We start from the raw sequence: 15,115 nt of genomic DNA on the forward strand, positions 1-15,115 counted from the left end.
ATCGCAAAAGTCGCAGAAGTTTTTGCGACAATCGCAAAAGTCGCAAAAGTTTTTGCGACAATCGCAAAAGTCGCAAAAGTTTTTGCGACAATCGCAAAAGTCGCAAAAGTTTTTGCGACAATCGCAAAAGTCGCAAAAGTTTTTGCGACAATCGCAAAAGTCGCAAAAGTCGCAAAAGTTTTTGCGACAATCGCAAAAGTCGCATAAGTTTTTGCGACAATCGCAAAAGTTCTTGCGACAATCGCAAAAGTAGCATAAGTTTTTGCGACAATCGCAAAAGTAGCAAAAGTTTTTGCGACAATCGCAAAAGTCGCAGAAGTTTTTGCGACAATCGCAAAAGTCGCAAAAGTTTTTGCGACAATCGCAAAAGTCGCAAAAGTTTTTGCGACAATCGCAAAAGTTTTTGCGACAATCGCAAAAGTTTTTGCGACAATCGCAAAAGTCGCAAAAGTTTTTGCGACAATCGCAAAAGTCGCATAAGTTTTTGCGACAATCGCAAAAGTCGCAAAAGTTTTTGCGACAATCGCAAAAGTCGCATAAGTTTTTGCGACAATCGCAAAAGTAGCAAAAGTTTTTGCGACAATCGCAAAAGTCGCAGAAGTTTTTGCGACAATCGCAAAAGTCGCAAAAGTTTTTGCGACAATCGCAAAAGTCGCATAAGTTTTTGCGACAATCGCAAAAGTTTTTGCGACAATCGCAAAAGTCGCATAAGTTTTTGCGACAATCGCAAAAGTAGCAAAAGTTTTTGCGACAATCGCAAAAGTCGCATAAGTTTTTGCGACAATCGCAAAAGTTTTTGCGACAATCGCAAAAGTCGCAAAAGTTTTTGCGACAATCGCAAAAGTCGCATAAGTTTTTGCGACAATCGCAAAAGTCGCAGAAGTTTTTGCGACAATCGCAAAAGTCGCATAAGTTTTTGCGACAATCGCAAAAGTCGCAAAAGTCGCAGAAGTTTTTGCGAAAATCGCAAAAGTCGCAAAAGTTTTTGCGACAATCGCAAAAGTCGCAGAAGTTTTTGCGACAATCGCAAAAGTCGCAAAAGTCGCAAAAGTTTTTGCGACAATCGCAAAAGTCGCATAAGTTTTTGCGACAATCGCAAAAGTTTTTGCGACAATCGCAAAAGTCGCAAAAGTTTTTGCGACAATCGCAAAAGTCGCATAAGTTTTTGCGACAATCGCAAAAGTAGCAAAAGTTTTTGCGACAATCGCAAAAGTTTTTGCGACAATCGCAAAAGTCGCAAAAGTTTTTGCGACAATCGCAAAAGTCGCATAAGTTTTTGCGACAATCGCAAAAGTAGCAAAAGTTTTTGCGACAATCGCAAAAGTCGCAGAAGTTTTTGCGACAATCGCAAAAGTCGCAAAAGTTTTTGCGACAATCGCAAAAGTCGCAAAAGTTTTTGCGACAATCGCAGAAGTCGCAGAAGTTTTTGCGACAATCGCAAAAGTCGCAAAAGTTTTTGCGACAATCGCAAAAGTCGCAAAAGTTTTTGCGACAATCGCAAAAGTCGCAAAAGTTTTTGCGACAATCGCAAAAGTCGCAAAAGTTTTTGCGACAATCGCAAAAGTTGCAAAAGTTTTTGCGACAATCGCAAAAGTCGCAAAAGTTTTTGCGACAATCGCAAAAGTCGCAGAAGTTTTTGCGACAATCGCAAAAGTCGCATAAGTTTTTGCGACAATCGCAAAAGTTTTTGCGACAATCGCAAAAGTTTTTGCGACAATCGCAAAAGTCGCAAAAGTTTTTGCGACAATCGCAAAAGTCGCAGAAGTTTTTGCGACAATCGCAAAAGTCGCAAAAGTTTTTGCGACAATCGCAAAAGTCGCAGAAGTTTTTGCGACAATCGAAAAAGTCGCAAAAGTTTTTGCGACAATCGCAAAAGTCGCAAAAGTTTTTGCGACAATCGCAAAAGTCGCAAAAGTTTTTGCGACAATCGCAAAAGTCGCAAAAGTCGCAGAAGTTTTTGCGACAATCGCAAAAGTCGCAAAAGTTTTTGCGACAATCGCAAAAGTCGCAAAAGTTTTTGCGACAATCGCAAAAGTCGCAAAAGTTTTTGCGACAATCGCAAAAGTCGCAGAAGTATTTGCGACAATCGCAAAAGTCGCAAAAGTTTTTGCGACAATCGCAAAAGTCGCAGAAGTTTTTGCGACAATCGCAAAAGTCGCAAAAGTTTTTGCGACAATCGCAAAAGTCGCAGTAGTTTTTGCGACAATCGCAAAAGTCGCAAAAGTTTTTGCGACAATCGCAAAAGTCGCAGAAGTATTTGCGACAATCGCAAAAGTTTTTGCGACAATCGCAAAAGTCGCAAAAGTTTTTGCGACAATCGCAAAAGTCGCAGAAGTTTTTGCGACAATCGCAAAAGTCGCAAAAGTTTTTGCGACAATCGCAAAAGTCGCAAAAGTCGCAAAAGTTTTTGCGACAATCGCAAAAGTCGCAAAAGTCGCAAAAGTTTTTGCGAAAATCGCAAAAGTCGCAAAAGTTTTTGCGACAATCGCAAAAGTCGCAAAAGTCGCAGAAGTTTTTGCGAAAATCGCAAAAGTCGCAGAAGTTTTTGCGACAATCGCAAAAGTCGCAAAAGTTTTTGCGACAATCGCAAAAGTCGCAGAAGTTTTTGCGACAATCGCAAAAGTCGCAAAAGTTTTTGCGACAATCGCAAAAGTCGCAAAAGTTTTTTGCGACAATCGCAAAAGTCGCAGAAGTTTTTGCGACAATCGCAAAAGTCGCAAAAGTTTTTGCGACAATCGCAAAAGTCGCAAAAGTTTTTGCGACAATCGCAAAAGTCGCAAAAGATTTTGCGACAATCGCAAAAGTCGCAAAAGTCGCAGAAGTTTTTGCGACAATCGCAAAAGTCGCAAAAGTTTTTGCGACAATCGCAAAAGTCGCAAAAGTCGCAGAAGTTTTTGCGACAATCGCAAAAGTCGCAGAAGTTTTTGCGACAATCGCAAAAGTCGCAAAAGTTTTTGCGACAATCGCAAAAGTCGCAGAAGTTTTTGCGACAATCGCAAAAGTCGCAAAAGTTTTTGCGACAATCGCAAAAGTCGCAAAAGTTTTTGCGACAATCGCAAAAGTCGCAAAAGTTTTTGCGACAATCGCAAAAGTCGCAGAAGTTTTTGCAACAATCGCAAAAATCGCAAAAGTTTTTGCGACAATCGCAAAAGTCGCAGAAGTTTTTGCGACAATCGCAAAAGTCGCAAAAGTCGCAGAAGTTTTTGCGACAATCGCAAAAGTCGCAGAAGTTTTTGCGACAATCGCAAAAGTCGCAAAAGTTTTTGCGACAATCGCAAAAGTCGCAAAAGTCGCAGAAGTTTTTGCGAAAATCGCAAAAGTCGCAAAAGTTTTTGCGACAATCGCAAAAGTCGCAGAAGTTTTTGCGACAATCGCAAAAGTCGCAAAAGTCGCAGAAGTTTTTGCGACAATCGCAAAAGTCGCAGAAGTTTTTGCGACAATCGCAAAAGTCGCAAAAGTTTTTGCGACAATCGCAAAAGTCGCAAAAGTTTTTGCGACAATCGCAAAAGTTTTTGCGACAATCGCAAAAGTCGCAAAAGTTTTTGCGACAATCGCAAAAGTCGCATAAGTTTTTGCGACAATCGCAAAAGTCGCAAAAGTTTTTGCGACAATCGCAAAAGTCGCATAAGTTTTTGCGACAATCGCAAAAGTAGCAAAAGTTTTTGCGACAATCGCAAAAGTCGCAGAAGTTTTTGCGACAATCGCAAAAGTCGCAAAAGTTTTTGCGACAATCGCAAAAGTCGCATAAGTTTTTGCGACAATCGCAAAAGTTTTTGCGACAATCGCAAAAGTCGCAAAAGTTTTTGCGACAATCGCAAAAGTCGCAAAAGTTTTTGCGACAATCGCAAAAGTCGCAGAAGTTTTTGCGACAATCGCAAAAGTCGCAGAAGTTTTTGCGACAATCGCAAAAGTCGCAAAAGTCGCAGAAGTTTTTGCGAAAATCGCAAAAGTCGCAAAAGTTTTTGCGACAATCGCAAAAGTCGCAGAAGTTTTTGCGACAATCGCAAAAGTCGCAGAAGTTTTTGCGACAATCGCAAAAGTCGCAAAAGTCGCAGAAGTTTTTGCGAAAATCGCAAAAGTCGCAAAAGTTTTTGCGACAATCGCAACAGTCGCAGAAGTTTTTGCGACAATCGCAAAAGTCGCAAAAGTCGCAAAAGTTTTTGCGACAATCGCAAAAGTCGCATAAGTTTTTGCGACAATCGCAAAAGTTTTTGCGACAATCGCAAAAGTCGCAAAAGTTTTTGCGACAATCGCAAAAGTCGCATAAGTTTTTGCGACAATTGCAAAAGTAGCAAAAGTTTTTGCGACAATCGCAAAAGTTTTTGCGACAATCGCAAAAGTCGCAAAAGTTTTTGCGACAATCGCAAAAGTCGCATAAGTTTTTGCGACAATCGCAAAAGTAGCAAAAGTTTTTGCGACAATCGCAAAAGTCGCAGAAGTTTTTGCGACAATCGCAAAAGTCGCAAAAGTTTTTGCGACAATCGCAAAAGTCGCAAAAGTTTTTGCGACAATCGCAGAAGTCGCAGAAGTTTTTGCGACAATCGCAAAAGTCGCAAAAGTTTTTGCGACAATCGCAAAAGTTGCAAAAGTTTTTGCGACAATCGCAAAAGTCGCAAAAGTTTTTGCGACAATCGCAAAAGTCGCAGAAGTTTTTGCGACAATCGCAAAAGTCGCATAAGTTTTTGCGACAATCGCAAAAGTTTTTGCGACAATCGCAACAGTTTTTGCGACAATCGCAAAAGTTTTTGCGACAATCGCAAAAGTCGCAAAAGTTTTTGCGACAATCGCAAAAGTCGCAGAAGTTTTTGCGACAATCGCAAAAGTCGCAAAAGTTTTTGCGACAATCGCAAAAGTCGCAAGAGTTTTTGCGACAATCGCAAAAGTCGCAAAAGTTTTTGCGACAATCGCAAAAGTCGCAAAAGTTTTTGCGACAATCGCAAAAGTCGCAAAAGTTTTTGCGACAATCGCAAAAGTCGCAAAAGTTTTTGCGACAATCGCAAAAGTCGCAAAAGTCGCAGAAGTTTTTGCGACAATCGCAAAAGTCGCAAAAGTTTTTGCGACAATCGCAAAAGTCGCAAAAGTTTTTGCGACAATCGCAAAAGTCGCAGAAGTTTTTGCGACAATCGCAAAAGTCGCAAAAGTTTTTGCGACAATCGCAAAAGTAGCAAAAGTCGCAAAAGTTTTTGCGACAATCGCAAAAGTCGCATAAGTTTTTGCGACAATCGCAAAAGTCGCAAAAGTTTTTGCGACAATCGCAAAAGTCGCAAAAGTCGCAGAAGTTTTTGCGAAAATCGCAAAAGTTGCAGAAGTTTTTGCGACAATCGCAAAAGTCGCAAAAGTTTTTGCGACAATCGCAAAAGTCGCAGAAGTTTTTGCGACAATCGCAAAAGTCGCAAAAGTTTTTGCGACAATCGCAAAAGTCGCAAAAGTTTTTGCGACAATCGCAAAAGTCGCAAAAGTCGCAAAAGTTTTTGCGACAATCGCAAAAGTCGCATAAGTTTTTGCGACAATCGCAAAAGTTTTTGCGACAATCGCAAAAGTCGCATAAGTTTTTGCGACAATCGCAAAAGTAGCAAAAGTTTTTGCGACAATCGCAAAAGTCGCAGAAGTTTTTGCGACAATCGCAAAAGTCGCAAAAGTTTTTGCGACAATCGCAAAAGTCGCAAAAGTTTTTGCGACAATCGCAAAAGTTTTTGCGACAATCGCAAAAGTCGCAAAAGTTTTTGCGACAATCGCAAAAGTCGCATAAGTTTTTGCGACAATCGCAAAAGTCGCATAAGTTTTTGCGACAATCGCAAAAGTCGCATAAGTTTTTGCGACAATCGCAAAAGTAGCAAAAGTTTTTGCGACAATCGCAAAAGTCGCATAAGTTTTTGCGACAATCGCAAAAGTTTTTGCGACAATCGCAAAAGTCGCAAAAGTTTTTGCGACAATCGCAAAAGTCGCATAAGTTTTTGCGACAATCGCAAAAGTCGCAGAAGTTTTTGCGACAATCGCAAAAGTCGCATAAGTTTTTGCGACAATCGCAAAAGTTTTTGCGACAATCGCAAAAGTCGCAAAAGTTTTTGCGACAATCGCAAAAGTCGCAGAAGTTTTTGCGACAATCGCAAAAGTCGCAAAAGTTTTTGCGACAATCGCAAAAGTCGCAAAAGTTTTTGCGACAATCGCAAAAGTCGCAAAAGTTTTTGCGACAATCGCAAAAGTCGCAGAAGTTTTTGCGACAATCGCAAAAGTCGCAGAAGTTTTTGCGACAATCGCAAAAGTTTTTGCGACAATCGCAAAAGTCGCAAAAGTTTTTGCGACAATCGCAAAAGTCGCAGAAGTTTTTGCGACAATCGCAAAAGTCGCAAAAGTTTTTGCGACAATCGCAAAAGTCGCAAAAGTTTTTGCGACAATCGCAAAAGTCGCAAAAGTTTTTGCGACAATCGCAAAAGTCGCAGAAGTTTTTGCGACAATCGCAAAAGTCGCAAAAGTTTTTGCGACAATCGCAAAAGTCGCAGAAGTTTTTGCGACAATCGCAAAAGTCGCAAAAGTTTTTGCGACAATCGCAAAAGTCGCAAAAGTTTTTGCGACAATCGCAAAAGTTTTTGCGACAATCGCAAAAGTCGCAAAAGTTTTTGCGACAATCGCAAAAGTCGCATAAGTTTTTGCGACAATCGCAAAAGTCGCATAAGTTTTTGCGACAATCGCAAAAGTATTTGCGACAATCGCAAAAGTCGCATAAGTTTTTGCGACAATCGCAAAAGTATTTGCGACAATCGCAAAAGTCGCAGAAGTTTTTGCGACAATCGCAAAAGTCGCATAAGTTTTTGCGACAATCGCAAAAGTAGCAAAAGTTTTTGCGACAATCGCAAAAGTCGCAGAAGTTTTTGCGACAATCGCAAAAGTCGCAAAAGTTTTTGCGACAATCGCAAAAGTTTTTGCGACAATCGCAAAAGTCGCAAAAGTTTTTGCGACAATCGCAAAAGTCGCATAAGTTTTTGCGACAATCGCAAAAGTAGCAAAAGTTTTTGCGACAATCGCAAAAGTCGCAGAAGTTTTTGCGACAATCGCAAAAGTCGCAAAAGTTTTTGCGACAATCGCAAAAGTCGCAGAAGTTTTTGCGACAATCGCAAAAGTCGCATAAGTTTTTGCGACAATCGCAAAAGTCGCATAAGTTTTTGCGACAATCGCAAAAGTCGCATAAGTTTTTGCGACAATCGCAAAAGTCGCATAAGTTTTTGCGACAATCGCAAAAGTTTTTGCGACAATCGCAAAAGTCGCAAAAGTTTTTGCGACAATCGCAAAAGTCGCAGAAGTTTTTGCGACAATCGCAAAAGTCGCAAAAGTTTTTGCGACAATCGCAAAAGTTTTTGCGACAATCGCAAAAGTCGCAAAAGTTTTTGCGACAATCGCAAAAGTCGCAAAAGTTTTTGCGACAATCGCAAAAGTCGCAGAAGTTTTTGCGACAATCGCAAAAGTCGCAAAAGTTTTTGCGACAATCGCAAAAGTCGCAAAAGTCGCAGAAGTTTTTGCGAAAATCGCAAAAGTCGCAGAAGTTTTTGCGACAATCGCAAAAGTCGCATAAGTTTTTGCGACAATCGCAAAAGTAGCAAAAGTTTTTGCGACAATCGCAAAAGTCGCAGAAGTTTTTGCGACAATCGCAAAAGTCGCAAAAGTTTTTGCGACAATCGCAAAAGTCGCAAAAGTTTTTGCGACAATCGCAAAAGTTTTTGCGACAATCGCAAAAGTCGCAAAAGTTTTTGCGACAATCGCAAAAGTCGCATAAGTTTTTGCGACAATCGCAAAAGTCGCATAAGTTTTTGCGACAATCGCAAAAGTCGCATAAGTTTTTGCGACAATCGCAAAAGTAGCAAAAGTTTTTGCGACAATCGCAAAAGTCGCATAAGTTTTTGCGACAATCGCAAAAGTCGCAAAAGTTTTTGCGACAATCGCAAAAGTCGCATAAGTTTTTGCGACAATCGCAAAAGTCGCAGAAGTTTTTGCGACAATCGCAAAAGTCGCATAAGTTTTTGCGACAATCGCAAAAGTTTTTGCGACAATCGCAAAAGTCGCAAAAGTTTTTGCGACAATCGCAAAAGTCGCAGAAGTTTTTGCGACAATCGCAAAAGTCGCAAAAGTTTTTGCGACAATCGCAAAAGTCGCAAAAGTTTTTGCGACAATCGCAAAAGTCGCAAAAGTTTTTGCGACAATCGCAAAAGTCGCAGAAGTTTTTGCGACAATCGCAAAAGTCGCAGAAGTTTTTGCGACAATCGCAAAAGTTTTTGCGACAATCGCAAAAGTCGCAAAAGTTTTTGCGACAATCGCAAAAGTCGCAGAAGTTTTTGCGACAATCGCAAAAGTCGCAAAAGTTTTTGCGACAATCGCAAAAGTCGCAAAAGTTTTTGCGACAATCGCAAAAGTCGCAAAAGTTTTTGCGACAATCGCAAAAGTCGCAGAAGTTTTTGCGACAATCGCAAAAGTCGCAAAAGTTTTTGCGACAATCGCAAAAGTCGCAGAAGTTTTTGCGACAATCGCAAAAGTCGCAAAAGTTTTTGCGACAATCGCAAAAGTCGCAAAAGTTTTTGCGACAATCGCAAAAGTTTTTGCGACAATCGCAAAAGTCGCAAAAGTTTTTGCGACAATCGCAAAAGTCGCATAAGTTTTTGCGACAATCGCAAAAGTTTTTGCGACAATCGCAAAAGTCGCAAAAGTTTTTGCGACAATCGCAAAAGTCGCATAAGTTTTTGCGACAATCGCAAAAGTCGCAAAAGTTTTTGCGACAATCGCAAAAGTCGCAGAAGTTTTTGCGACAATCGCAAAAGTTTTTGCGACAATCGCAAAAGTCGCAAAAGTTTTTGCGACAATCGCAAAAGTCGCATAAGTTTTTGCGACAATCGCAAAAGTCGCATAAGTTTTTGCGACAATCGCAAAAGTATTTGCGACAATCGCAAAAGTCGCATAAGTTTTTGCGACAATCGCAAAAGTATTTGCGACAATCGCAAAAGTCGCAGAAGTTTTTGCGACAATCGCAAAAGTCGCATAAGTTTTTGCGACAATCGCAAAAGTAGCAAAAGTTTTTGCGACAATCGCAAAAGTCGCAGAAGTTTTTGCGACAATCGCAAAAGTCGCAGAAGTTTTTGCGACAATCGCAAAAGTTTTTGCGACAATCGCAAAAGTCGCAAAAGTTTTTGCGACAATCGCAAAAGTCGCAGAAGTTTTTGCGACAATCGCAAAAGTCGCAAAAGTTTTTGCGACAATCGCAAAAGTCGCAAAAGTTTTTGCGACAATCGCAAAAGTCGCAAAAGTTTTTGCGACAATCGCAAAAGTCGCAGAAGTTTTTGCGACAATCGCAAAAGTCGCAAAAGTTTTTGCGACAATCGCAAAAGTCGCAGAAGTTTTTGCGACAATCGCAAAAGTCGCAAAAGTTTTTGCGACAATCGCAAAAGTCGCATAAGTTTTTGCGACAATCGCAAAAGTTTTTGCGACAATCGCAAAAGTCGCAAAAGTTTTTGCGACAATCGCAAAAGTCGCATAAGTTTTTGCGACAATCGCAAAAGTCGCATAAGTTTTTGCGACAATCGCAAAAGTATTTGCGACAATCGCAAAAGTCGCATAAGTTTTTGCGACAATCGCAAAAGTATTTGCGACAATCGCAAAAGTCGCAGAAGTTTTTGCGACAATCGCAAAAGTCGCATAAGTTTTTGCGACAATCGCAAAAGTAGCAAAAGTTTTTGCGACAATCGCAAAAGTCGCAGAAGTTTTTGCGACAATCGCAAAAGTCGCAAAAGTTTTTGCGACAATCGCAAAAGTTTTTGCGACAATCGCAAAAGTCGCAAAAGTTTTTGCGACAATCGCAAAAGTCGCATAAGTTTTTGCGACAATCGCAAAAGTAGCAAAAGTTTTTGCGACAATCGCAAAAGTCGCAGAAGTTTTTGCGACAATCGCAAAAGTCGCAAAAGTTTTTGCGACAATCGCAAAAGTCGCAGAAGTTTTTGCGACAATCGCAAAAGTCGCATAAGTTTTTGCGACAATCGCAAAAGTCGCATAAGTTTTTGCGACAATCGCAAAAGTCGCATAAGTTTTTGCGACAATCGCAAAAGTCGCATAAGTTTTTGCGACAATCGCAAAAGTTTTTGCGACAATCGCAAAAGTCGCAAAAGTTTTTGCGACAATCGCAAAAGTCGCAGAAGTTTTTGCGACAATCGCAAAAGTCGCAAAAGTTTTTGCGACAATCGCAAAAGTTTTTGCGACAATCGCAAAAGTCGCAAAAGTTTTTGCGACAATCGCAAAAGTCGCAAAAGTTTTTGCGACAATCGCAAAAGTCGCAGAAGTTTTTGCGACAATCGCAAAAGTCGCAAAAGTTTTTGCGACAATCGCAAAAGTCGCAAAAGTCGCAGAAGTTTTTGCGAAAATCGCAAAAGTCGCAGAAGTTTTTGCGACAATCGCAAAAGTCGCAGAAGTTTTTGCGACAATCGCAAAAGTCGCAAAAGTCGCAAAAGTTTTTGCGACAATCGCAAAAGTCGCATAAGTTTTTGCGACAATCGCAAAAGTTTTTGCGACAATCGCAAAAGTCGCAAAAGTTTTTGCGACAATCGCAAAAGTCGCATAAGTTTTTGCGACAATCGCAAAAGTAGCATAAGTTTTTGCGACAATCGCAGAAGTTTTTGCGACAATCGCAAAAGTCGCAAAAGTTTTTGCGACAATCGCAAAAGTCGCATAAGTTTTTGCGACAATCGCAAAAGTAGCAAAAGTTTTTGCGACAATCGCAAAAGTCGCATAAGTTTTTGCGACAATCGCAAAAGTCGCATAAGTTTTTGCGACAATCGCAAAAGTCGCATAAGTTTTTGCGACAATCGCAAAAGTTTTTGCGACAATCGCAAAAGTCGCAAAAGTTTTTGCGACAATCGCAAAAGTCGCAGAAGTTTTTGCGACAATCGCAAAAGTCGCATAAGTTTTTGCGACAATCGCAAAAGTTTTTGCGACAATCGCAAAAATCGCATAAGTTTTTGCGACAATCGCAAAAGTCGCCGAAGTTTTTGCGACAATAGCAAAAGTCGCAAAAGTTTTTGCGACAATCGGAAAAGTCGCATAAGTTTTTGCGACAATCGCAAAAGTTGCATAAGTTTTGCGACAATCGCAAAAGTAGCAAAAGTTTTTGCGACAATCGCAAAAGTTTTTGCGACAATCGCAAAAGTCGCAAAAGTTTTTGCGACAATCGCAAAAGTCGCATAAGTTTTTGCGACAATCGCAAAAGTAGCAAAAGTTTTTGCGACAATCGCAAAAGTCGCAGAAGTTTTTGCGACAATCGCAAAAGTCGCATAAGTTTTTGCGACAATCGCAAAAGTAGCAAAAGTTTTTGCGACAATTTCAAAAGTTTTTGCGACAATCGCAAAAGTTTTTGCGACAATCGCAAAAGTCGCAAAAGTTTTTGCGACAATCGCAAAAGTCGCAAAAGTTTTTGCGACAATCGCAAAAGTTTTTGCGACAATCGCAAAAGTTTTTGCGACAATCGCAAAAGTTGCATAAGTTTTTGCGACAATCGCAAAAGTCGCAAAAGTTTTTGCGACAATCGCAAAAGTCGCAAAAGTTTTTGCGACAATCGCAAAAGTCGCAAAAGTTTTTGCGACAATCGCAAAAGTCGCAGAAGTTTTTGCGACAATCGCAAAAGTCGCAAAAGTTTTTGCGACAATCGCAAAAGTCGCAAAAGTTTTTGCGACAATCGCAAAAGTCGCAAAAGTTTTTGCGACAATCGCAAAAGTCACAAAAGTTTTTGCGACAATCGCAAAAGTCGCATAAGTTTTTGCGACAATCGCAAAAGTCGCAAAAGTTTTTGCGACAATCGCAAAAGTCGCATAAGTTTTTGCGACAATCGCAAAAGTCGCAAAAGTTTTTGCGACAATCGCAAAAGTCGCATAAGTTTTTGCGACAATCGCAAAAGTAGCATAAGTTTTTGCGACAATCGCAAAAGTCGCAGAAGTTTTTGCGACAATCGCAAAAGTCGCAAAAGTTTTTGCGACAATCGCAAAAGTCGCATAAGTTTTTGCGACAATCGCAAAAGTTTTTGCGACAATCGCAAAAGTCGCAAAAGTTTTTGCGACAATCGCAAAAGTCGCATAAGTTTTTGCGACAATCGCAAAAGTCGCATAAGTTTTTGCGGCAATCGCAAAAGTCGCAGAAGTTTTTGCGACAATCGCAAAAGTCGCATAAGTTTTTGCGACAATCGCAAAAGTCGCAAAAGTTTTTGCGACAATCGCAAAAGTATTTGCGACAATCGCAAAAGTCGCAAAAGTTTTTGCGACAATCGCAAAAGTCGCAGAAGTTTTTGCGACAATCGCAAAAGTCGCAAAAGTTTTTGCGACAATCGCAAAAGTCGCATAAGTTTTTGCGACAATCGCAAAAGTTTTTGCGACAATCGCAAAAGTCGCAGAAGTTTTTGCGACAATCGCAAAAGTCGCATAAGTTTTTGCGACAATCGCAAAAGTAGCAAAAGTTTTTGCGACAATCGCAAAAGTCGCAGAAGTTTTTGCGACAATCGCAAAAGTCGCATAAGTTTTTGCGACAATCGCAAAAGTTTTTGCGACTTTTGCGATTGTCGCAAAAGTTTTTGCGACAATCGCAAAAGTCGCAGAAGTTTTTGCGACAATCGCAAAAGTCGCAAAAGTTTTTGCGACAATCGCAAAAGTCGCAGAAGTTTTTGCGACAATCGCAAAAGTCGCATAAGTTTTTGCGACAATCGCAAAAGTCGCATAAGTTTTTGCGACAATCGCAAAAGTCGCAAAAGGTTTTGCGACAATCGCAAAAGTCGCATAAGTTTTTGCGACAATCGCAAAAGTAGCAAAAGTTTTTGCGACAATCGCAAAAGTTTTTGCGACAATCGCAAAAGTCGCAAAAGTTTTTGCGACAATCGCAAAAGTCGCAAAAGTTTTTGCGACAATCGCAAAAGTCGTAGAAGTTTTTGCGACAATCGCAAAAGTCGCAAAAGTTTTTGCGACAATCGCAAAAGTCGCAAAAGTTTTTGCGACAATCGCAAAAGTCGCAAAAGTTTTTGCGACAATCGCAAAAGTCACAAAAGTTTTTGCGACAATCGCAAAAGTCGCATAAGTTTTTGCGACAATCGCAAAAGTCGCAAAAGTTTTTGCGACAATCGCAAAAGTCGCATAAGTTTTTGCGACAATCGCAAAAGTAGCAAAAGTTTTTGCGACAATCGCAAAAGTTTTTGCGACAATCGCAAAAGTCGCATAAGTTTTTGCGACAATCGCAAAAGTCGCAGAAGTTTTTGCGACAATCGCAAAAGTCGCATAAGTTTTTGCGACAATCGCAAAAGTAGCAAAAGTTTTTGCGACAATCGCAAAAGTCGCAAAAGTTTTTGCGACAATCGCAAAAGTCGCATAAGTTTTTGCGACAATCGCAAAAGTCGCATAAGTTTTTGCGACAATCGCAAAAGTCGCATAAGTTTTTGCGACAATCGCAAAAGTTTTTGCGACAATCGCAAAAGTCGCATAAGTTTTTGCGACAATCGCAAAAGTTTTTGCGACAATCGCAAAAGTTGCATAAGTTTTTGCGACAATCGCAAAAGTCGCAAAAGTTTTTGCGACAATCGCAAAAGTCGCAAAAGTTTTTGCGACAATCGCAAAAGTCGCAAAAGTTTTTGCGACAATCGCAAAAGTCGCAGAAGTTTTTGCGACAATCGCAAAAGTCGCAAAAGTTTTTGCGACAATCGCAAAAGTCGCAGAAGTTTTTGCGACAATCGCAAAAGTCGCAAAAGTTTTTGCGACAATCGCAAAAGTCACAAAAGTTTTTGCGACAATCGCAAAAGTCGCATAAGTTTTTGCGACAATCGCAAAAGTCGCAAAAGTTTTTGCGACAATCGCAAAAGTCGCATAAGTTTTTGCGACAATCTTAAAAGTCGCAAAAGTTTTTGCGACAATCGCAAAAGTCGCATAAGTTTTTGCGACAATCGCAAAAGTCGCAAAAGTTTTTGCGACAATCGCAAAAGTCGCAAAAGTTTTTGCGACAATCGCAAAAGTCGCATAAGTTTTTGCGACAATCGCAAAAGTCGCAGAAGTTTTTGCGACAATCGCAAAAGTCACAAAAGTTTTTGCGACAATCGCAAAAGTCGCATAAGTTTTTGCGACAATCGCAAAAGTCGCAAAAGTTTTTGCGACAATCGCAAAAGTCGCATAAGTTTTTGCGACAATCGCAAAAGTTTTTGCGACAATCGCAAAAGTCGCAAAAGTTTTTGCGACAATCGCAAAAGTCGCATAAGTTTTTGCAACAATCGCAAAAGTCGCAAAAGTTTTTGCGACAATCGCAAAAGTCGCAGAAGTTTTTGCGACAATCGCAAAAGTCGCATAAGTTTTTGCGACAATCGCAAAAGTCGCATAAGTTTTTGCGACAATCGCAAAAGTATTTGCGACAATCGCAAAAGTCGCAAAAGTTTTTGCGACAATCGCAAAAGTCGCAAAAGTTTTTGCGACAATCGCAAAAGCTTTTGCGACAATCGCAAAAGTCGCAGAAGTTTTTGCGACAATCGCAAAAGTCGCATAAGTTTTTGCGACAATCGCAAAAGTAGCAAAAGTTTTTGCGACAATCGCAAAAGTCGCAGAAGTTTTTGCGACAATCGCAAAAGTCGCAAAAGTTTTTGCGACAATCGCAAAAGTTTTTGCGACAATCGCAAAAGTCGCAAAAGTTTTTGCGACAATCGCAAAAGTCGCATAAGTTTTTGCGACAATCGCAAAAGTAGCAAAAGTTTTTGCGACAATCGCAAAAGTCGCAGAAGTTTTTGCGACAATCGCAAAAGTCGCATAAGTTTTTGCGACAATCGCAAAAGTCGCATAAGTTTTTGCGACAATCGCAAAAGTCGCATAAGTTTTTGCGACAATCGCAAAAGTCGCATAAGTTTTTGCGACAATCGCAAAAGTTTTTGCGACAATCGCAAAAGTCGCAAAAGTTTTTGCGACAATCGCAAAAGTCGCAGAAGTTTTTGCAACAATCGCAAAAGTCGCAAAAGTTTTTGCGACAATCGCAAAAGTTTTTGCGACAATCGCAAAAGTCGCAAAAGTTTTTGCGACAATCGCAAAAGTCGCAAAAGTTTTTGCGACAATCGCAAAAGTCGCAGAAGTTTTTGCGACAA

This window comes from Anopheles coluzzii, chromosome 2 (genome assembly GCF_943734685.1).
Source record: "Anopheles coluzzii chromosome 2, AcolN3, whole genome shotgun sequence".
NCBI lineage: Eukaryota > Metazoa > Arthropoda > Insecta > Diptera > Culicidae > Anopheles > Anopheles coluzzii.